The sequence below is a fragment of the Desmodus rotundus genome, chromosome 4 (genome assembly GCF_022682495.2).
Source record: "Desmodus rotundus isolate HL8 chromosome 4, HLdesRot8A.1, whole genome shotgun sequence".
Lineage (NCBI taxonomy): Eukaryota > Metazoa > Chordata > Mammalia > Chiroptera > Phyllostomidae > Desmodus > Desmodus rotundus.
The window spans coordinates 64173568-64196492 of NC_071390.1; the positions used below are offsets into that span (position 1 = coordinate 64173568).

Here is a 22925-nt window from a genome sequence, read left to right on the forward strand (position 1 = left end):
AAAAAGATCGCACACCATGAAGTGGGATCTATCCCAGGGATGCAAGGATGGTACAATATTTGTAAATCAATAAACATAATACACCACATAAACAAAAGCAAAGACAAAAATCACATGATCATATCAATAAATGCAGAAAAAGCATTGGATAAGGTACAGCACCAATTTATGATAAAAACACTCAGCAAAGTGGGAATGGAGGGAGCATTCCTCAACATAATAAAGGCCATATATGAGAGACCTACAGCCAACATCATACTCAATGGACAAAAACTTAGAGCTTTCCCGCTAAGATCAGGAACAAGACAAGGATGCCCTCTCTCACCACTCCTATTCAACATAGTATTGGAAGTCCTAGCCACAGCAATCAGACAAGAAAAAGCAATAAAAGGCATCCAAATTGGAAAGGAGGAAATGAAACTGTCACTGTTTGCAGATGACATGATAGTGTACATAGAAAATCCTATAGATTCCACCAAAAAACTACTCGACCTAATAAATGAATTTGGCAAAACAGAGGGATGCAAAGCCAATATCCAGAAATCAAAGGCATTCTTGTACACCAACAATGAAACAATAATCAAGAAAATAATCCCATTTGATATAGCAAGAAGAAAAATAAAGTACCTAGGAATAAACCTAACCAAGGACCTGTACTCAGAAAACTACACAACACTGAAGAAAGAAATTAAGGAAGACACAAACAAATGGAAGCATGTACCATGCTCATGGATTGGAAGAATTAACATCATCAAAATGGCCATACTACCCAAAGCAATTTATAGATTCAATGCAATCCCTATTAAAGTACCCATGACATATTTCACAGATATAGAACCAACACTTCAGAAATTCATATGGAACCATAAACAACCCCGAATAGCTGCAGCAATTTTGAGAAAGAAGAACAAAGCAGGAGGGATCACAATACCTGATATCAAACTGTATTACAAGGCCACTGTCATCAAAACAGCCTGGTACTGGCATAAACACAGGCACATAGACCAATGGAACAGAACTGAGAGCCCAGAATAAACCTAAGTCTTTACGGTCAATTAATATTTGACAAAGGAGGCAGGAGCATAAAGTGGAGCAAAAACAGCCTCTTCAGCAAATGGTGTTGGGAGATCTGGACAGCTACATGCAAAAAAATGAAACTTGACCACCAACTTACACCATACACAAAAAAAAAAATTCAAGGTGGATAAAAGGTTTAAATATAAGTCGTGACACCATTAAAGTCCTAGAGGACAACACAGGCAGGAAAATCTCAGATATTCCATGCAGCCATATTTTCACTGATATGTCCCTTAGAGCAAGGGACATAAAGGAAAGAATAAACAAATGGGACCTCATCAAAATAAAAAGCTTCTGCATGGCTAAAGAAAACAGTATTAAAATAAAAGGAGAACCAACTGTATGGGAAAACATATTTGCCAATGATACCTCAAACCTGGGTTTAATCTCCAAAATATATAAAGAACTCACATGACTCCACTTTAAGAAGACAAGCCACCCAATTAAAAAATGGGCAAAGGACTTGAACAGACACTTCACCAAGGAAGACATACAGAGGGTCTAGAGACATATGCAAAGATGCTCAGCATCACTAGCTATCAGAGAGATGCAAATTAAAACCACAATGAGATACCACTTCACATCAGTCAGAATGGCCATCATAAACAAAGCAACAAACAACAACTGTTGGAGAGGTTGTGGAGAAAAGGGAACCCTAGTGCTCTGTTGGTGGAAATGCATTCTGGTGCAACCACTATGGAAAACAGTATGGAATTTCCTCAGAAAACTAAAAATGGAACTGCCTTTTGACCCTGCAGTTCCACTGCAAGGATTATATCCTAAGAACCCTGAAACACCAATCCAAAAGGACCTGTTCACCCCAACGTTCATATCAGCACAATTTACAATAGCCAAGTACTGGAAGCAACCTAAGTACCCATCAGTAAATGAATGAATCAAAAAACTATAGTACATTTACACAATGGAATACTAGGGAGCAGAAAGAAAGAAGGAGCTCCTACCCTTCGTGACAGCATGGATGGAACTGGAAAGCATTATGCTAAGTGAAATAAGCCAGGCGGTGAAAGACAAATACTATATGACCTCACCTTTAACAGGATCCCAATCAACAAAACAAACAAACAAGCAAAATATAACCAAAGACACTGTAACTAAGAACAGGCTGACAGTGACAAGAGGGGATAGGGGAGGGAATTTCAGGGGAAAAGGGTGAAAGGTTTGCAGGAACAACTATAAAGGACACATGGACAATAACAGCGTGGGGTGGAAACAGGGAACAGAGGTAGGGAGGGCTGGGGTGTTGGGCTGGGGTGGGGGGAAAAGGCAGAAAACTGTACTTGAACAACAAAAAAAAAACAGGAAGAGGAGGAGGGGGAGAGGTGGGGGAGGCAGAGGGAGATGGAGAAGAAGAAAAGGATGAAGAAGAAGAAGAGAAAGAGGAAGAAGTAGGAGGAGCAGGAGGAGGAGAAGAATGGGGATCATCAAAAATATGAATAATAAAATGGCAACTTATACATATCTATCAACAATTGAATCTAAAAAACAAAGAAACAAGCAGAACAGAAATAGATTCAAATACACAGAACATTTTGACAGTTGTGGAGATGGATGACAAAGGTGAAGAGGCCCTGGCTGGTGTGGTTCAGTGGATTGAGTGCCGGCCTGCAAACCAAACGGTTGCCAGTTTGATTCCCAGTCAGGGCACATGCCTAGGTTGCAGACCAGGTCCCCAGTAGGGGGCACTCGAGGGGCAACCACACATCAATGTTTCTCTCCCTCTCTTTCTCCTCCCCTTCCCCTCTCTCTAAAAATAAATAAATAAAACCTTTGGAAAAAAAAAAGAAAACGGTGAAGGGATTAATAAGTACAAATTGGTTGCTACAGAATAGTCATGGGAATGTAAAGTACAACATAGGAAACATAGTCACTAATATTTTAATAACTATGTATGGTGCCAAATGGATGCAAGATTTATCAGGATGATCACTTAGTAAGTTATGTAATGTCTAATCACTGGGGTATACACCTGAAACTAATATAATGATGTATGTCAGCTGTAATTGAAAAATAAAAATGATTTTTAAATGGAATGAAAATAATTTTTTAAATTTTAAAGTTGTTTTCCAGATACCTACCTCATCCCTGCTGGGGCTTCCTAACCCCTACCTTCCAGCAATGACTCCCACAGCGCTGCCTTCAGCAGAGCCCTCTCCTCCAGGATGTCTCAACCCGGAGGCCCCATAGGCACCCCAGACTCCACAGCCCAGATTAACCTCATTGCCTTCCTCTGCTCCTCCCAAACTTCCCATCTCAAGTATGGCCTCCCATAGAGACCTGAGCCCAGACTCAACCTTCACCCTGACCCTCCCCTTCCCTCACTACAATATCCAGAATCCAACCTCATGTGCCTGCCCTGGGCTCCACGAACCTCCCCATTTCTCCCCCTGGTTGCATCATCAGCCTTTCTATTCTATCTTCCACCAGGAAGATCTCCCAGAAACCCAAACCTCATCACATCACCCAGCTTCAATTCCCTCCCATTTCCTCTCTGCCATCACATTGAGGTCCCCCTCCTGTCCTTGGGAGACTCTCTTACCAGTGAAATTTCCAGGCTCGTCTCTCACCAGATCTTCGCTTGTACCAGTGATCCAGAAAACCACTAGGCACTCCCTGCAAATCCCACACAGCTTTCCACCTCTGCTTAGAATGCCATCCCCCACCACTCTCTCCTATCCTTATCCTTAAACAACCTGGTCAATTCCTATTTACACTTCAAAACCCCAACTCAAGTGTCCTCCAGGAAGCCTTCCCTGACTTCTCTAGAGAGCCAAGCTTTCCCCGTAGTCTACGCTGCTTCTATGATAACTTCCCATTTATTTCATGAACTATAATGATTGGTTTCCACACATGTCCTCCCTTCCCCTCCAGACTGGGAGCATGTTGAGGGAAGAATTGTACTGAAGTCATTCTGAAATCCCCTGCATTTAGCACAGAGCCTGCCTTGCAGCAAGGTCTCAATAAATGTTTATTGAGGTAAAATAAAATGAATAAATACACTCTAGCGTAGGATGCCAGCCACCTCCTCCTCTCTTCCCCTCCCTTCTGTCCCCTCTATCTCCTCCCTCCCCTTCACTCCTCTTTTCTCATGTTGTGCCCAGCCCCTCCAGGGCAAGACCCTCACCTCCTGCATTACTCAGGGCAAAAGCTGCTTCCCCCTCCCCTTGACCTTCTGGCCCCTTGGCTCCAGCCCAGCACTTCCAGCCCATCCATCTGCTTGACTAATGAATAGAACAACCTGTGCTCCTTTTCCAGGGAATGTGCTTCCTTAAACTGCTTAGAGGAGCACAACACCTGCTCACATATCAATTAAAATTATAATTAGGTGGCGAGAGTATATAATTAAAATAACACGTTCCATCTCCCTCATTTATCGCTGCTGCTGGCTGTCAGGATGAAGTAATCCAGTTCTCCAGAGTGGGGTGAGGGTAAGGAACACGCTTGTCTCTGAACACACCATGCTTCCCTTCCTGGTGTCTCTCTGGCACAGGAAGCACATTCCCAAAGCTGCCCTAACAAACCTGAGTGAGAAGGGTTTTCTGTTACTTGTCCAGTCCTTACATACCCCCCTGAGCCTCATTATGTACAAGTCATCTCACATCAGGGTTTTTTGAAACCTCCATGCCTTTGTATACACAAGGCGCTCTCTGCCTAGAATGCTCTTCATCTACTGTATGCATAAGAAACTCCTATTCATCCTTCAAAACCCAATTCTGATTTTCACCTGTGCTGGATTATAACCACACAGGAGGGAATGATGCAGTCCCTACCTCAAGGCAGAGATGGTGCTGGGCATGATGGTCCCCATGTTCCAGACATAAACTGAGACTCCCTGATCCTGACCGCATGACTGGGAGGCTGAAGATGTGGCTAGATCTGCAGAGCCTCCCATGTCCTCATCCCTCCTCAATGCAGTGGCTACAGGGACACCTCTTCCAGAACACAGACCTGGTAAATCAGCTGCCATCCGCACCCAGTCAGTGGCACCGACAGGTAAATTTGTCAAGTGGTGTGTCCTGCTAACAAGAACAGAAGTGGCTTAGCCAGAGACATTTGCTATTGCATGGTGCTTTGCAGAGATTTTCCCGTCCAGGAGCTGTGCCCAGCACCCAGCACACCCTGCTGCAGTATTTGTGGAGTCCCGTTTTGGCAGAGCATGGGGGAAATCACTCCTTGCTTTTTTACAACTAAACTCACTTTGACTGTCATTGCTGTAACCATTAAAATCTGAGTGTGTTAACTACTGTCAGCTCCACCAGGGTGATTTGTGGGCAGGTAGGGCCTGGTTTGTCCCTAGACCTCCTTCAAGATACATACAGGGAGACACTCACAGTTATTGAGAGCCTCCCAGGTGCAGGGCACTCCCCAGGGTATTTTGGAGATGCTGCCTTGGCATTTCCAAAATGGGTTTTGGGAAGCAGTAATTACCTATGTAAATCCTGAGGAAAAAAAAAAAAAAAGACACCTAGTAAGAAGTGCTCCTGGTGGGTGACTGCACACACAAAATTTTAAAAAGCAGAACCTAGCAGTCATTTCTGCACAGGAGCCTCTCACACTTCACAGAGAAGCCTGAGCTAAACTGCCTGCCTCTGCACTGAAGTGTCTGCCTGCACTGTGTTCCTGCCATCTGAGCCAGCCTTTATAAAGGTTTCCTGGAATCGTATTTCAACCAATAGGATTGAGGCTTTCCCCATCCAATCAGAGTGGCTGTATTATGAACAATCAGGACAGTGCCTTTTGAGCCAATCAAACTGCAGTGATTCAGAGCCCTGATTTGCATGAGGACAGACAAATCAGGGACAGGGCAGAGTTGACTGTCCATATAAGCCAGCTCCCCTCTAGCTTGGGGAATGTACTTTCCCTTTCCACCGATTGCCTCTCCCTGGCTGAGCTGAAACAGCTGTCTGCAGAGCCCAGCATAGAGTGGAGCAGAGAAGAGCAAAGGAGACCATCCAGAAGCACAGCAGACCTGTCTAGCTGGAGAGGGGCCTGGCCCTAGGGCCTCCTGGCCCGAGAGCAGTCCCACGGCCATGCTGTTTTCACAGCGGCACCATAACACTGTTGAGCGGTTCCACAGCAGTGCTGTTTTCACAGCCATGCTGTATCATTGTTTGCACTGAATAAAGTTTCTTTCTTCACCACCCCTCAAATTGGGAATTCCTACTGGCATTTGAATTGGCACCAACAACCATGGGTTGACATATAAACTGTTACTAGGTGCTCTGCCAAAGAAAGTTTCATGTTCAACTGAGCCTGCAAATGCTAAGTTCACAAAAGTACTGGACTTCTTGACTGCAGGACTTCTCAGAGCCTTAATACGCCAATGTGCATGGCGATGTCTCCAAGAGAAGTACCGGAGTCACATGTATACAACCACAAAGTCTGTTTCTCCCAAAACATTTTGTAGAACAAGTTCTACAGAACTCACATTGGGACATGCTGTTACTTCATTCCATTTCTCACCAGCCCTGGCAGGTAGCTATGGCTGTCCCCATCTTAGAAATGATGACATAGGCTCATGAGGTCTCTCCCATTCATTGCTATATCCCCAGCACCCAGCACAGACAGCAACACACAGAAGGCCCTCAGCACACAGTTGGATGTTGCACAAAGAGATGTCAAGTGAACCGGCACATTACGGAGAGCTGGGAGAGCCCTCTGGAACTACCTGACTCCCAACTCCTTGCACTTCCCATGGCTGCTTCTCGCAAGATGACAGGAGGGCACCTCCCCCAGGAGACTGTGAAGATGGGAAAGGATGTACAGGCTCCTGACTCTCTCCTGGTCCTGGCCCAAAGCAAACCCTCAAGGGGCCTCCCCTAGGTTTGACAGAGTATGGTTTCTGGGAGGCCTCTGCAGCCAGTGCAGGGATAGGAATCCAGGGGTCACATGAACATCATATTAACTGATCACAAATGTCAGCTCTGATTGGAGATGCAAGATGGCAGCAGCTGTTCCACCTTTCTGCAGCCTGGGTTGGTCATAGATACTAAGTTGTCCTCCTAGGAGTTTGATCATTGGACTAAGGCCAATGTTGTGTCTAAGATTTTTCACTGTGTTTACAATAAGATGTACCCACGTACATTAAGAAAACACTAACAATGGCAGATGCAGACACTAAAAGTTAGTGTCCACTGTGATCTCTAGCCCCTAACCCCCACATTTAAGCTTGGTGACTAAATGAAAGAGCTATGACACCTCAGAGACAGGAGGGCAGGGAGTGAGGTCCTCCAAGAGTGTCGGTGTCCCTAAAGCAGAGTCACAGCATATGGAGCCTGCTGACTCAGGAGGTCTTCTAGAGCCCAAGCAGGCAGCTACACAAGAAATCCAAGTATGTGTCCACAGCCTGGCCTCTCCACTGTCACAGCTAGGGCTGCTTCCCATCTACCCTGGTTCCACACCTTCCCAGACATGAATCGGCTCTCCATACCATCCCCTGGGTGCCTGGAGCCCTGGAGTGCCCCTGCCCAGCCAGCTGCAGGGCTGGCTTTCACAGCAGATACTGAAGCACAACAATTGGGGACAAACCTCATTTGCCAGGAGGCAGCATGCAAAGTCATAACCAGGCCTGGTTCCATGGGAACATGGCCATAAATTGTTTCTGACAGTTCTTTTATTTCGTGCAAGCATCACCAATTCAACTGTACACATTCTAGAGAGACCTTGTCGCACAGCCCAGCTGACTACCTGTCCCACTCTATCTGACTGACTGATCACTTAACAATGGATGGCTACAAGCCCACCCATCATGAATACAGCCATGACAGAGGTCCCCAGCAAGCCAGCCCACCCCTCCAAACTGAGTGTGGGCAGGACGGAACCAGAGGCTGCTTCAGGGTATGCCAGGAGTAGGAGCCTCTGATCCTTGACTCATGTGCCAAGGAGGCTGTGGCCAGGTCATTCCCCCCAAGGACACTGTCCTGTAAGGGCCAGGTGGCTCCTAAACACTGCTGGGCCCCAGCTATAACACCACAGAAGCCCCTCCTAGGGAGACACTGACCAAACTTGAGGCTCTCCCCAGAGCTGTAAAGGAGACACGTGCTATCCTGAACTAAGGAAGCTCTCCACTAGTAGAGAAGGCCCAGGCCCACTGTGAAAACAGCATGGTGAGGAAAACAGTGGCCCATGAGGATAGCTGCAGAGGCAGAAATGCTCTTGGGGTGGCCATGGCAGTTACAGTTCTGAATGACCAGCATATTTACTCATTCACCCTATTCTTCTAACAGTCTTTTTCTTTTGGGGCACTTTTTCTTCCAATTCCATGCAGTCCTGGAGAGGAGTGAGTTACATGGTTGATCAATGAGGATACCCCCACCTCTGGTAGCACTGATTGGCTCATGGATGGGGCACATGACCTAAGATGGGCCAATTAGAGTCCTCTGAGGATTGATCCCTTAGAGCAGATAGGGAGCCGGTCTCTTTCCCTGCCATTTTTGCTAAGAAGGAAGAAAGAGCGACAGATGGAGGAAGACTGGCAAAAGAAGGAAGTCAAGCAGAACCAGCAAAGAGTTCATTCTAAAGCCTAGGATCCAGCCCTCCCTAAACCCCCATTTGGCAAAAGCCAGGGTGAGCTGAACCTTGTCCCATACAACTGAAAGAGCTATGACTGGTATTCATTTAAGAAACTTGCTGCTCCTACCCATGTTGAGGGTCCACCTGCCATAGAACCCTATTACGATGCCCATCCCAACATCCCCAAGCTCAGCTCAACCCTTAAGTCCAGGAGAAAGGGCCTCCCTGTAGGGACCCCGGAGCTCCCACTGGCCCCAGGACCATTCCTACATAAACATTCAACTCTGTCCTACTCCTCTGCTACTTTGTCCCGTACAGCTCTCAACTTGCCCTCTCCCCTTCTCTCCCTTCCATAGTGAGTTCCTGGGATTCTGAAGCCAGCTTATGGAATGCCCCTGAATTCCTCAGAGCCATTCTGATGTGTGTTGGAGATGGGAACAGGGCCACCCCTGGCAAACACCTCCTAGCATCCTGTTTCCACTTTAATTCACTCAAATACCCAGGCAGCAGGTGCTTTGTTTATCCCCATGTTATTAATGAGGAAAGTAAGATCAGGGAACGTAAATAAATTATTCAAGATCAAAAACTCTGCCTCCAAAGTCTCTCAACCCTTCTCTCCATTAGACAGGGAGCTCCATGTGCCTACCACATCCACCACCCACCCCAGCACCCAAAACAGCGGCTGACCCAGACATGACACCAGTGAACGTCTGTGGAATTGAACAGATATCCACAGCAATACCACACCTGGGCATCTCCTAGGAGCCTCCCAGGAATCCTGCCCTGCAGAAAAGCCCCTGGGAGGAGCTGCAGGGAAGACAAGGGAAGAGGAGAAAGTGGAAGTGTAGAGTAGAAGAAAACACTAGGCTGGCAGAGGCTGGGCCCTGGCACTACAGAGCCCCACACAGGAGATGGTGCCTGCGCTTGGGGATGGATTCAGTAATTACCCAGAGCTGCCTCCAGCCGCATTAATTAACCTGCTGCTCCAGGGCTCAGGTAGTTCCCACTGCACCTCAAGGCTGGGCCAGGCAGGGAGAACGGTGCTGCATGGTACACACTGGGGAAGTCATTTTCCCACTGGGGAGGACGGCCAGGAGCTGGCCCTCAGAGATGGCCACACTGAGCACACTGATGGGCAGTGATGAGGCCAGCCACACCTAGCTGAGGAGCCCATGAGAACAAAAGAGGGCAGGAGTAGAAGAGGAAGGCTGGAAGTCAGCACAACCAAAGGTGGCCTCAGAAGGGAGGTGACCTCAGGAAATGCAAGTGAGGGACTCTCCAGAGATCACTGACAGCATCTTGTGCCAGAGTCTGGTGACCAGCTCCGAAGCATTCAGTTGTTCATGCGAGCTGCACTGACTGGCATCAGCTGGGTGCCAGACCCTGTGCCACAGACAGGGTCCCGAAAGACAGCAGTGCCCACCCTCCTAAATCTTCCACTCAGGATAGCAGTGGACAAAGAACAAGATCAAGCATCTAGACGAATGGCACATTAGAGGGAGATGAGTTCCACAGAGAAAAACAGGGCACCATCAAAAGTACCAGGGAGTGGCACAGGGAACAGGGTGAAATTCTAAACAGGGGTTCGGGACAAGCTCATGGGAGCGGTGACATTCTGAGCAGAGACTGGGGAGAGTAAAATTGAGCCTCACAGGTATTTTGAGGGAGAGGCCCCTGCAGCAGTTGGAGGCTCCAGGACACAGGTCATGGGGCAGAATGGAAGCCATAGCCAACATGAATGGGCCAAGCAAGAGAGAATTCAAATGACTGGCCACCAGCGTGGGGATAAATTAGTAAGAAATGCATGGAAAACAAAGCACCAAATTACCAAAAAGTCAGTCATTAACATCAGGGGAAATTAAACGTGGAACAAGAGATGCAAAGACTCTAACCAGTAATGTACCACTGATCTGACTACAACAAGAGGAGAGGTAGGAAAGGGCAGGGAACAGGGGACCTTGGCTTGGAGGGTCTGAGCTGGCAGGCTTCCAAAGTGGTTCTCCAGGCTTCGGCCTTCTAAGGCTGCAGTTTTTATTTTGAAGGATTGACTTAGAGATGCAGACCCTATGGTTTTGCCATGGGGATTCTTAGCCTGGGATGCTTTGCCAGGGTTTCTGAGCCTAGTTGGGGTAGGGGGGGAGGTCCAGATTTAATTGTATTAATTCTAGAAGTTCTCCCAGGGGCTAGGAAAGGGTTCTAAGCTTGAAATTTTATGGTGGGACATCTTGTAAAGAAGAGTCACTCTGGGTGTTTCCAATGGAGGTGGTGGTGCCAGCAAGGGACAGCTGGTTCTTCAGCCTTGCCCACCCTGCTCACTCCTGAGTCCTTTAGGAGATTCAGGCCTTTCCCCATCTCAGTGTTAACAGACCCTTAGCCAAAGGGGCTCCAAATACAGTGCCCCTGTACTCCAGAAGCAGGGACCAGAAGAGGGGGATGGGGAAGGACCAGGTCACACTGCTCTCATACTGGAGGGCACATCCCCCAAGACGCACCACTGCACATGCTGCCACAGCCAGCATCAGGAACAGAGAAGGCTGTGAATCACAAAAGTCACATGGCACTTCCTGGTCAACCAGGTTCTGATCCCAGTGGCACCTCAGGCCCAGGCCAGGGAAACCAAGGAGGCTGAATCTCACCTGCCCCCAATACACATACACACACACTATCTGAGTCACCAGCCAATGGCCACCAGGACCCAGGAATCTTTTCTGGCAACTCCACTGGCCTGACTGGGGCAGCCCCACCCAGTTTAGAGGTCCACTGACCAAGGGTGGGCCCTTGTAGACCCCAAGGGGATCCTGAGACAGGGTCAGGCCCCCCACTGAGGGGAACTGTGGGTCTAGAGAACAGGAGATTCGGCCTGGCCCACCCCACCTCCAGGAAGCCCCGGGGAGCCTGCACAGCTTCCTTGCCATGTACCCTCCTCAGCAGAGGGTGAGCCTGCCCAGCAGTTCAATGTGTGGAAGCACCATCCATTGAAAAGGTCTTACTTGAGAATAAGTATTCCCAAGTATAAATAAATATTTGTTTCCCTGGAAAGCATCAGCTCTTCCAGAATAAAGATCATGGCTTTCCTTGCTGTGCACCCCCAAGTTGAGGGCCAAACCCACAGTAGGCGCTCAGGAAATGTATGGATGGATGGATGGACGGACGGACGAATGAATGAATGAATGAATGAATGAATGAAGATATCCTTTCTAATATCCTCACTGAAGGGCCAACAGAGAAATTTATACAGCAAATAAATGTTCTCTCTGCTGCTGTCAAAGCAATACTAATAGTTCCGTACACCATTTGTGCTCTTAAAACCCTGCTCTTGAGATGGGGAGACACTAAGAATTCCACCCAGGAATCTGGGCTGGGTTGTCTGCAGACATTTATTTGCCTTCTTCTAACATAACAGAAACTCCCAATACTCATCTGAAGCTACCTCAAAGATAATTTTCTGAATTTCTATATATAAAATAAATCATTTAACAAAAAAATCTGTATCTACAGAGTATGCAACAAAGAGAGGTTTCAAAGCCCATTAACTCACAAAGATGGTATGTTACTGGGAGAATATGGGCTGTATAATTAAAACAATTTAAATCTGATTATAAAAAGACAGCAGGCTTTACTGCCTGCCACCATCTCACTAATAGAAACAAAACCAATATCTTGAGTTTTTTTTTAATTACTGTAAAATTATGAATTAGAACACGCACACACCATCACTCCACTGTCTGATCAGATGAGACAAGATACTCCTTTCAGAGAAATATGCCTTACAGAGAATGTAAGCTGTCCCCACCTCAGAGCTCTGCTGCGTGCACACAAGTGAGAAAAGAGGTGGCCCCCACATCATGAGAGGGGGTCCTTTCTAGAGACCCTGGTCTCAAAGTTAGCGATGGCTGGTTCTCCTTTTCCTCTCTCTCTACTGAACTCCAGAGCCCATTGTCTGGGAAGGGAAAACCAAAGGGCCTGGGACAGGGGGATAGACTAAATGACAGTTCATAATCCAGCCAGAAACCCATCGTTGTGGAGCAAAAGTATGCATTTCAGTCTAAACTAAAGGAGCACACCCAGAGCTCTGATGAAGGAAACCAACAGCTATCATACCCCATCGGCTCATCTACTGCGGGTCCGGAGGGGCAGGGACTGGGTACAGCTGACTGTCCCCTTGGGGTTTCCATATCCCTATGGGTCTCTCCCCTCATAGCTCAAAGCCTAGACCTAGGTGTATGGCTCTGGGCCCTGATGTCCCCTCTATGGTCTACAGCCTGCACCCAAGCAAGGGCTCAGTGCCCAGACATTAAGCCACTGCTGCTGGGACCACAGAGAGGGAGCTCTAAGACCCCTGCAGATCTCACCAGGCTGTCAACACCTTCCTCATATGCCCAGAACCCTGGACAGCTCACAGATCCTGCCAGGCCATACCTCTGAGCCTGTTGCTCAAGCTGTTCAAACACCCAGAGATCCGGCTTCCCTTTCTTCACCTGACCAAACCCCTATTCCCCAATTAATACTCAGCTCAAAAGTCTCTTCTTCCAGGAAGCCTCCTCTGGTTGCTCCCAAGTCCACACTAGTTTAGGCACCACATTGTGTTCCCACAGCCCTGAGTCGGCTTTGTTCTCTTATAGCACAGATCACATTCTTAGCCCACTGGTCTGTCTCTGACACACCCAGCTCTGTTGCCACAGCAAGCAGGGTGGAGAGCCAGGAGGGCCAGGCCCTCACTGCTAAACACAGCCTGCCAGGGTTCCCCCAGAGAATGGTCTTGATCTGAAACCATCCTCTTAGCCCTGGTCCACCTCATGCCCCACAAGGAGGCTCAAATTTCTTCCTCAACCCCTGTCACCTGCTTGCTCCAACTGAAGTTATTAATTTGAAAGCAATTAAGTCCAGCAAACCATAACCAATTAAGTAAGGACTGGTGGCTGGTGAACCTACTACAGCCTCACTTGTGCCTCACTTCTGCCTGGGCCTGTGCTTGGAAGGGGTGGCTGGATGGGGGCCTGATCCCAGCAACAGCCTCCAAGGCCTAACCACCCCCTGGCAGAGATACACCTTTCTCCCGGCAGCCAGCCACCTAATGAGACTGTCAGGGGACTTCTTAACAAGATTAGGGAGGGCCCCAGCTCTGCCTCAAGGCGTGGAGAATTTCTATTCAATTAGTCTTCAGATTCAGAGTGAGGCAGACACTGCTGAGAAGGCTGCAGGAGCCTTTGATGATATGGCAGAACCCCCTCCTCTTCCTCCCCCCTACCCCCACCCCTGCATTACTAGTACTGCCTTGACAGCTCAGCTTCCTGCAGCTGGCCTGGGGCAGTGTCTCCACCAGAGAGAAGGGTGAGCAGAGCTGGTCAGGGGGCAAGGGGCTGCCAGCCCAGGACTCCTCCACTCCCTTGGATCCTGGACCAGAGCTCTCAGGAGAGGTCTGGTCACAAATGGGCCATCTGGAAGAAGGGAGCACACCCCTACGCACAATAGGTATGTGAGGATAGGAAAGACCCACCCACGTGGAGGGGCTGAATCTGAGGTCAAGGGCATGGGTTGTATCTACATATAAAGTAGGGGCACCCCAGGGTACCATGATTCAGCTACCTTGCAGGGTCCTCATAACACATCCCCAACAGGCCACCTGACAGGCTCCCCCAGGGAGGGGCTCTCTGTGGAGATGACCCCTGGCCCCAGTTGCCCCTAGGTCTCAGCCCATCTATAGATGTACATCTGTGAGCTCACTGAGACACTCACTCCTGCATGTGCCTCAGAGTGCTGAGAGGCAGAGCTCAAGGTGCCCAAGTTCACAGGCCTCACAGGTACAAACTAAGACACAATGAAACACAAGCGGGACAGGGTGGCAGAAAAGAGGAGGCCCCAGACCCAGCTAAGGGAGCAGAGCAGCCAGGGAAAACCTCCTGCAGAGCATACCAAACTGAGACCAGACCTCGAGGTGATGGGGAGACTGAGGTACAGGAGCAAGTGGGTGAACGCAGAGGCGAGCAAGGCCCTCTCTGCTAGCACAGGGAGGGCAGCCGGATGCAGCAGGGACAAGGCTTGACACCCAGCCAGGGCCAGACCATGAGGGCTCAAATGCTGAGCACAGACATCACCCTGCAGGCCAGGAGCCAAGGAGCCCAGGAGCCCAGGAGCCGGGCCAGACATGGGTGTCAGGAAGATGCCCTGGTAGGCTCTGAGGTGCAAGGCTGATAGGGGCCCACCCGCTCTGTGCAGGTGCCTGGGCTGGCATGCACATTGCACGTTTGTGCAAATGTACAGGTGTCCCAGAGGCATGGCCAGGGAGGGCAGAGCACTCACCAGCACTGATCAGTGGGTGCTAATACTCATCACAGACCTTCTCTTCTCCTTTTAGCAAAGTTCATGTTCTTGGCAGGAGCTAAGCAGTCTGACACTGTAGGACTCCCGAGCCATGCTCAGGGTCTTCTCCTGATGAAGTTTTCATCATTAACAACAGAGCTTCAAAGCCCCTGCAGCCCCTGCTCACCAGGAGAGTTCCAGTTCCTGCTTCCTCAGATGCCAATGTGGCAGGGGTGCCAGCTACATCGTGGCACACAGTCAGTGCTTACCAGCCCCTGGAGCACCTGCTGAAGAGGTGCTGGTAGGAGTATTGGGCGGTGCCCCTCCCCCTCAAGCTCAGAGCAGCCAGGGTCCGTGGCTCCAGACCTGCAGCTGCCCCTCCCTCCCCTAGACCCTTCTCCTGCCCTAGTCGTGCCCATTTCACTCATGTGGAGACCGAGGCTCCCAAACCCACTAGAGGACTCCAGGTGGCAGACAAGACTAGAAGCCCAGATCATGGCTCAACCCAATACCCAAGCAGCTACCAGCCAGAGTCCCCAACAGCTAGCACCTGGGCCCAGGGGAGCATCTGCTTCCCCTGTGTAGATCCCGTCCCCACCAAACTCCACTCCCACCCCCACAGGCACACCTCAGGCTTATAGAGGGTGTGGACAGGCCATTGGTCCTGAGCCCCTGACAAGGCAGCTCAGTCGGGGAAACACTTTTCCAAAATGGGGCCACAAAAACTGTGTCCCACAGCCAGTGAGTGTGGGAGATCCCTCCATTCCAGCTGTACCCTTCACGCTAGGCCTTTCACTGTGCCAGAGACGTGCCAGGGAGGAGCAGTGCCATCAGCTCCAGGAAAAGATATTCAAATCCAGAATTGGCCAGGAGGGAAAGGCCAGCACAAGTGGGCTTCAGTGGGCAGGACAAGGCTGCTAGAAGTGCAAGAAGCCTCCAGCCCCCACATGTCACAGGGCCCCAAATAGTCCTGAACACAAAGGCAGGACCACAGTAAGCTTGCAGGGGTCCCAAGAGTGGAGGTCCCATATGTCTGTCCATCCTGTCCCCCATCCAAGAACTTTTACTGAGTGCCCATGACCAGCCCAAACCAGGCTTGACTCTGGGAATTTGGCAGTAAATAAGACAGATACTTCCCTACCCTCACAGACCTGATGCTCCTCAGAAATAAACTAAGGACAACTACAGATGGGGAGGCACGCAAAGGAGGAAAAGAAGGCTTTGCTACAGAATAAGAGGGGCCCTACTTGGAGCCAAGAGGAGTCTCTCCAAGAAAGTGATATCTGGGGCACAGCTGAAGGCTGGAAAGGAGCATGTCAAGCAAGGAGCCTTCCAGATGGCAGTAACAGCACGTGCAAAGGCCCTTGGGCGGCAGATGCTTTGCCTATTGGAGAGACATGAAGAAAGCCAATGTGGCTAAAGTGGAGAGGTCAAGGACAGGTGAGGTCAGCCCTTGTTGGGGTACTTAGGGGTTTGCAGTCTCTGACAAGGGGTCTGGATTTTATTTCTAAAACAGCAGGAACCATTTAAGGGTTTCTGCAGGAGAGGGAGATGATTGGATTGATTTTACAGGTAACTCTGGCTGCTGTGTGAACAGGGGCCTAAAGGGGAGGGCAGAGACAGGGAACAATGAGCAAGTGACTTCAGAGGTCTAAGCTGAAGCTTAAGAGATGGCAGTGGAGGTAGAAAGAACTGGACAAGGGCCAAGGATAAAAGGAGGGTTGTGGGTAAGTAACAAGGAGAGTGCTGGCTCTGCTACCAATCCTTCATGTTTCCTAAGCAATCCCTACTCAGTTTTGTTCCCTGTATAATTCCCAGTGGTGCCCAGGGTCATCCTGCAATGCTGCACATCCAGCCCTGGGCACAAGATGTCGACAGACCCCAGGTATCACCAGATACCTCAGCTTTTTAATAGGCCATCACCAGGAGCCTGTAGAAGAACAAATGTTACCAAGCCCACTGTATTCTTTCCCTTGGTGAGATTCCTGCGCTGGCTCCCAGTGCCACCCTGGTGACTGTGCCTGAGGCTTCTACAATGAAGGGAGGACGAATGGAAAAGGCTCCGGCTCCCAGAGGACTGCAGTGTGCTGACTCGTGAAGCCTGTACATAAGACAATGTGCATGGACAGAAACAGTGCATGACCAAGTCAGGTGCAGCGGTGCAGCAGCTAGTGGGATATCAGTGTTTCCATCTGATGCAACCCTGTGTCCTATTGGTGCTGGTCAGACCCAGTGTGAGCTCCACAGCAAACTAGGGAGCTGGGCAATGGGAGGGGCTGGGCCCGGCATTTGGAGCATTTCTGAAGTCAGTGAAGATAGCACAGGCCCCCTGCAAGCTGGCTCCGACTGGGAGGGAGAGCCAGCCCCCAGAAGGCACAAGTGAGAGTCACAAAGCCCTGAGCAAACTGGACTTGAAAGCACTCGGTGTGAAGGTGCACACTGGAGTCAAATAGCACAGGCTCCAGGTTGGGGCATATGAGGTGTCACCCTTTCCTGGACAAAGGGCCCAGGCTTGAGGACCAAAGGCTGCCCCAGAGCCACAGGGGGAGGCAGTGCTGATGGCCAGTGTTCACTCAGACTTCATTAATATCAGCAGAGAGTCCAGAGGAAGCAGTGACAGCCCCCCTCTCGCTGCACTGGCCAGACGACATTGTAAAGACAATAACTGTGGCTCCTGCTTACTGAGCACCTCCGTGGTGCTAGGCACTGGCTGAGTTCTCTACAGTCACTACCTCACTTGGTCCTGAAGACAACCTGTTAAGGGAGGTGCCACTGTCCCCATTTTATAGGCAGGAAAGCTGAGGTCAGCAAGTTAAGTCCCTCATTAAGGCGCACCAGGAGTGTTAACAGGGGCGGTGACAACCAGATGGACCCAAAAGAGAATCATGTGAAACATCATCAGGCTACAGGATGTGCAGCCTTGAGAAAGCCTTTGAGGGCACAGTGGCTGTCTTCAAACACATGGGTAGACACAGCCTAGCTGAATATAAAGTTAGGTTAGAGATGAGAATCTTTGATCCTCAGAGGTACCTGGATCTCATTCGACGTGTGTGAGCCCCAAGGTCCTGGGAGGGGCAGGGCTGGCCCAACTCCCTCAGTGAGTTCGCCCACATAGAGCCTGGTGCCAGGCGAGGGGGCACCGACAGCCCTTCCCCTCCAGTCTTAGCTCAGGATGCCATAACAAAATACCATAGATTGGGGGTTTCAACAACAGACATTTATTTCTCACAGACTGGTTGCTGGGAAATCCAAGATCAAGGTGTTGGCTGATCCAGTTCCTCATAAGATCTCTCCCTTCCTGGCCTGTAGACCACCACCTTTTCACAGGATAGAGAGAGAGAGCGCAGCTCTCTGGTCTATTCTTATAACTAATCCTATCATGAAGCTCCCACTCTCAAGACCTCACCTAACCTAGTCACCTCCCAAAGTTCCCACTTTCAAATACCATCACACTGAGGGCTGGGGCTCCAACACATGAATCTGGGAAGATGCACAACCATATCACCTCCAGTTCTGGACACCAGGACCCTTTGATTCTGCTTACCTGCATGGCTGTAACCACAAGGAAGTCACTCCCTGGTGTGGGCAGGTCGACAGGCTCCCACCCTCACCCCACTGACATGAATGTCAAGGTGCCAAAGGGGACACCGACAATGAGGAAGGGCCCAAGCCACTGCCCACAGCCTCCTCCTGACCTTGGCCAAGTTGAGCAGATACCACCACAATGACCATTTCTTTGGGGTGATCTCTGAGGGACCCCAAGTCAGGACTACATATCTGGGTGCAAAGATTTCCCCAGGAGTCAGGGGGAAGTGATATTTTTTGAGTGCCTCATGAACTGCCCTGTCTTAGAGCTGAGGATACAACAGGGCACAAAAGAGATTGAGTCCCTTTCTTCCTGCAGCCTGGTCTCCAGGAGATATCATCAAACACAGGGCAAGGGGAAACACATGACAAGGCCAGCCTCCTCTGGACACTGGGGGCTCCCTTGGCATGCCACATCTGAACTGAGACCTGAGGGAAGTCCAGGAGGAGGACAAAGAGGGAAGGGACTAGAGGGGCTCCAAGCAGCAGCGAGAACTGCTGGATAGTTCTGCTGACCATGCCCAGGCAGCATGAGTGTCTGCACCACATACACATCCACACTCACACATACTCAAGTGCACACATTCATGAACACATGCTCAAGTACACAGGCACACACAGACACATACTCATGAGCACATGCATACACAGGGCAAGGAATCTCTGCCTAGATTCCACAGACCCAGCCTTCTTGACAGTCCTCCCTCCTCAGCACTGCCCACAACATGCTCCCCCAGGGACATGGCCACCCTGTCCACTGTCCCCAGAGGAACATTGGCTATAGACACCCTCTACAGCCCCAGCTCAGTGCTGTGGGCATGTAGTGTCATACCTCAGCCCCACAAAGCTGTTACCCACAAAGCCAGGTACACAGGAAAAGCCCTAAGCCGGCCCTAAGCAGAGGCTCCACCGTGGGGCTCGCTGACAGGGAGAGATGCACTGTCAGAGCTCTAAGCCCAAAATAGGATTCTACAGGACTCGGAGGCACTCCACCAGATTGTTTGGGCTGCTTAGAGCTCTGATTGGAGTCCTGGGAGCCACCTAGGGCTGAGGAGCAGTATTTGATGTCTGCAGCCATGACAAGAAAGGCAGAGGAGACCCTAGGTCCGAGCCAAGTCAGGACCACCTCAGTGCCTGGCACCAGGCCACATAATGACCACCACTGAGACAGGCACAGGGAGCCCAGCCCAGAGCCCCCAAACGTGGTCCCTCTCTTCCCCAGCCTCTGGGTGCTGAGAAGAAAGCCCCTAGCCCCAGTCCAGGGGCAGAGCCAAAGCAAGACCTCTAGACTCCACCTCTGCACAGAGCAGGAAGAACTGCACAGGTAGGCAGTGCAGAGCCCACCGGCCTGGCCAAGTGGAGGTTGAAAGTGCAGGGGCTCGGGCCATGCCAGGGCCAGCACAGAAATGGCTACTGCTAGGGGTGGGGTGGAGAGGGGATGGAGTTTAGACAGCGGAGACCATGTCTCTGCCCTTACCTGAGAGTTGGTATCACCAAGGGGTATCATATACCCTTGGCAGGGGCCCAGGACACAGGGAGAACAAATACCTACCAACACCCTTATATGCCACTACCCGCACCCTTAATCCCAGCATGAGGCTGAGCACACTTCTACTGGGCATCCCACGGGACTGCTGCTGGCTGACAGCCTTCTTTCTGCCAAGCATACGTCACGTCTCTAGAACCATCACCATTTCACAGATGGTGAAACTGAGGTTTGGAGGACAGGGCGAGTGACCTCTCAGCTAATCAGTCATAGAGATGAGATTTGAACCCAGACCTGCCTGACACCTTTCCACCAAATAGAGCAAGTTTAGTGTGCCCTATGGCAGGCTGCTGGGGGGCTAGGTCACGCGGGCCAGATTTCAGCCACTCTGTGCACTCGGAACAGCAAGATTGCAATATTGTTCAGGGGCTGTCCGCAGGTTCCCAGAGCCCCAGACTGCACAGATGGCTCTAGGCAGCCTCCACAGGAACCACATTATCAGTACCAACCTCCTCCCCTGCTCCCTTGGAACACTGCAAAAGGCTGGAGCTCAACTCCCAGCTCCCCTAAATGGTGCAGCAGCTGAAGGATCCTGCCCAGCCCAAGCAAGGAAGGGCAGGAGACCAAAAGCCCCTTGGGACAACTCAGGCTGTGACAACCATCCCTACCTTTTTGCCTGGCCCTTAGCTAGGCGTTTTAGTTCATTTCCTCAACTGATCCTCACAGCTGTCCTCTGTGTTGTTACTCCCATCCTCCAGTCACAGAAACCAAGGTAACCTGCACAGAGTCAGAGAGCAGAGCAGGAACGGGAACCCCAGTATGTAAGGGAGGGCAACAAGCCTCCTCCTGCCCCCATCTCCTGAGCACCACATCTGTTCTCAAGTGGAGGCATGGGCAGCCCAGGCTGAGCACTGGAAAAGGACAGGTGCAGAGATGCAGCTGTGACATCTGGCTGCCTCTGTCTGGGTCTTGTGAAGGACTGATGTGAGGGAAGCAAACTGGGTAGATTGGGCCAGCCAGGGCCACATGTCCCAGATCTGGCAGGAAGAGGAGATGCAGCCTGGGCTGAGGACCATCCTGGGCCCCCCAGCGGGCAACCTGTGGCTTCCCCCACTGGGTGCCTGCCCCACCCACAGCTTAAGCCCAGAAACATAGAAAAGGAGGCCATCTAATCACCTCGCAGCTACCCTGAAGCTACCCTACCAATGCTTCAGGCCTGGAAGAGAGAACTCTGGGTCTTTCTCTTCCCAATCCATGGCCATTGGCCAGAAAACTGGCTATTTATAGGCTAGGAGGAAAGTCTTTGAGAACCCAGCTGATGGGATATCGCCTTGCTAGGCTCAGTGCCTGTCAGAGAGGCCACACCCCCAAGGAGCTATAACAGGCCAGCCCATGGCAGAGAGATGAATGAGTCTCTGCCCTGCCCAATGCTGTAACCAAAGAGAGAGGAGCTGCTGTGCAGGCAGGCAGGGGTGAGGAGGGTACAGGGAGGGGATGAAGGAGAAAGGAGGGGAGGTCTATATGAGAAACAGGACCACAAGGAGCACTGCTGATGCCACAGGAAGGGCCAACTTGCTGAAGTACAGCTGAAGGAGCTCATTGGTGCTGGCCCCAGCAATGGCAAAGCCGGGATGCCAATCTCCACCTCACTACTTAGGAAGCATTTGGCCCAAGTCTTCCAAGAACAGGGCCTGTCCAGACCCTAGTTTACAGAGAACAAGATTGGTAGACACTGATAAAAGTATAGGTGAGAGCCCGCTGGGGCTGAGGACCCAGGCTTTCTGACTTCCCACCATACCAAAGGGCTGCCCAGAGCTTTTTGGGGCAGAAGGACAAGTAAATGAATGGGCAAAGGGGAACTGATGGGAGCCATGGGTTTGACTCAATAAGGATCCATTACCTAAAACTGTTGTTGTTATTGTTTTAATAAGTCACCAAGGAAATGGGAGGCTGTTTTGCATGAATAGGGCCATAGGTATTTGTGTCATTCACCAAATACTTCTGGTTCTCCCCTTTCTAGGTACAAAGTAAGACTGTGCTTGCTGGACTCCCTAAGACTGGCTGGGACAACATGACTAGTTTCAGCCAGTGAGTTTTAAACAGAAGCGACATGGACGTGTCACATCCAGACTGAGTGCCCCCAGAGCTCTTTTCTTCTGGCACAGCAACTGGCAATATTCAAGCTGAGTGACCATAACCAAGATGAGCCAAGCTCTAAGCTGATCAATGATGGCCATTGTAGCATGAGCAAGAGAGAAATTTTTATGTTAAGCCACTGAGATTTAGGGATTATTTGTTACCACAGCATAACTTAGTCTATCCTCACTGACATAAAGGGAACCACAGGACAAAACCAAAGGGTAGGGACAGAGGGTCACTGCCCTGGGTAGCCAAGTTTAAAAAGATTCACATCCAGGGATCAGACTGGGTTAGAAATGGTTTAGGAACAAGAAGTGCAGACTGAATGTTGCAGGTTTTTAGGAGATAACATTTTCTGGGTAGTGAGAAGGCCAAGTAAAGAAGTAAGATGATGGCTGGAGGGGACAGGCTAGGGGATTTTGACCTGGTATTGACAAGAATTTGGAAAGACAATCTCTGTCTGCCCTTAGAAGATATGGCTCTGAGTGCTAAGGGTCAAACTAAGCTACTGTCCAAGAGAAACCTGCAGAAGTGGCGTGAGGTGTCCACCTGTTCACTGCCAGTTAAGCCCAACCTCCCAATCTGGGAGCAAGCACATGGCAATAGAAATAGTAAAAGGTAGCCTTTAGAATCCAAAATATGTGGACATAGATGGGACAGGAGTATAGTCTATAAAAATTCAGAGTGTGTGTGTGCATGTGTGTGCATGTGTGTATACACACGAAGGAGGGACCCTAGAACAAAAGACAGCTCTGAAGCTTGGGAGTTTGGCAGAGGAAAGATGGAAGTCATTCCTTTACACAGCCAC

At 50.1% G+C, this 22925-nt stretch overlaps 1 protein-coding gene across 4 annotated transcripts in view; it reads right to left on the minus strand.

Moving 5' to 3' along the window:
• Positions 1 to 22925, minus strand: part of GRID1 (glutamate ionotropic receptor delta type subunit 1) — a 725082-nt gene that overhangs the window by 692407 nt on the left and 9750 nt on the right. The gene's annotated exons all lie outside the window — the stretch shown is intronic.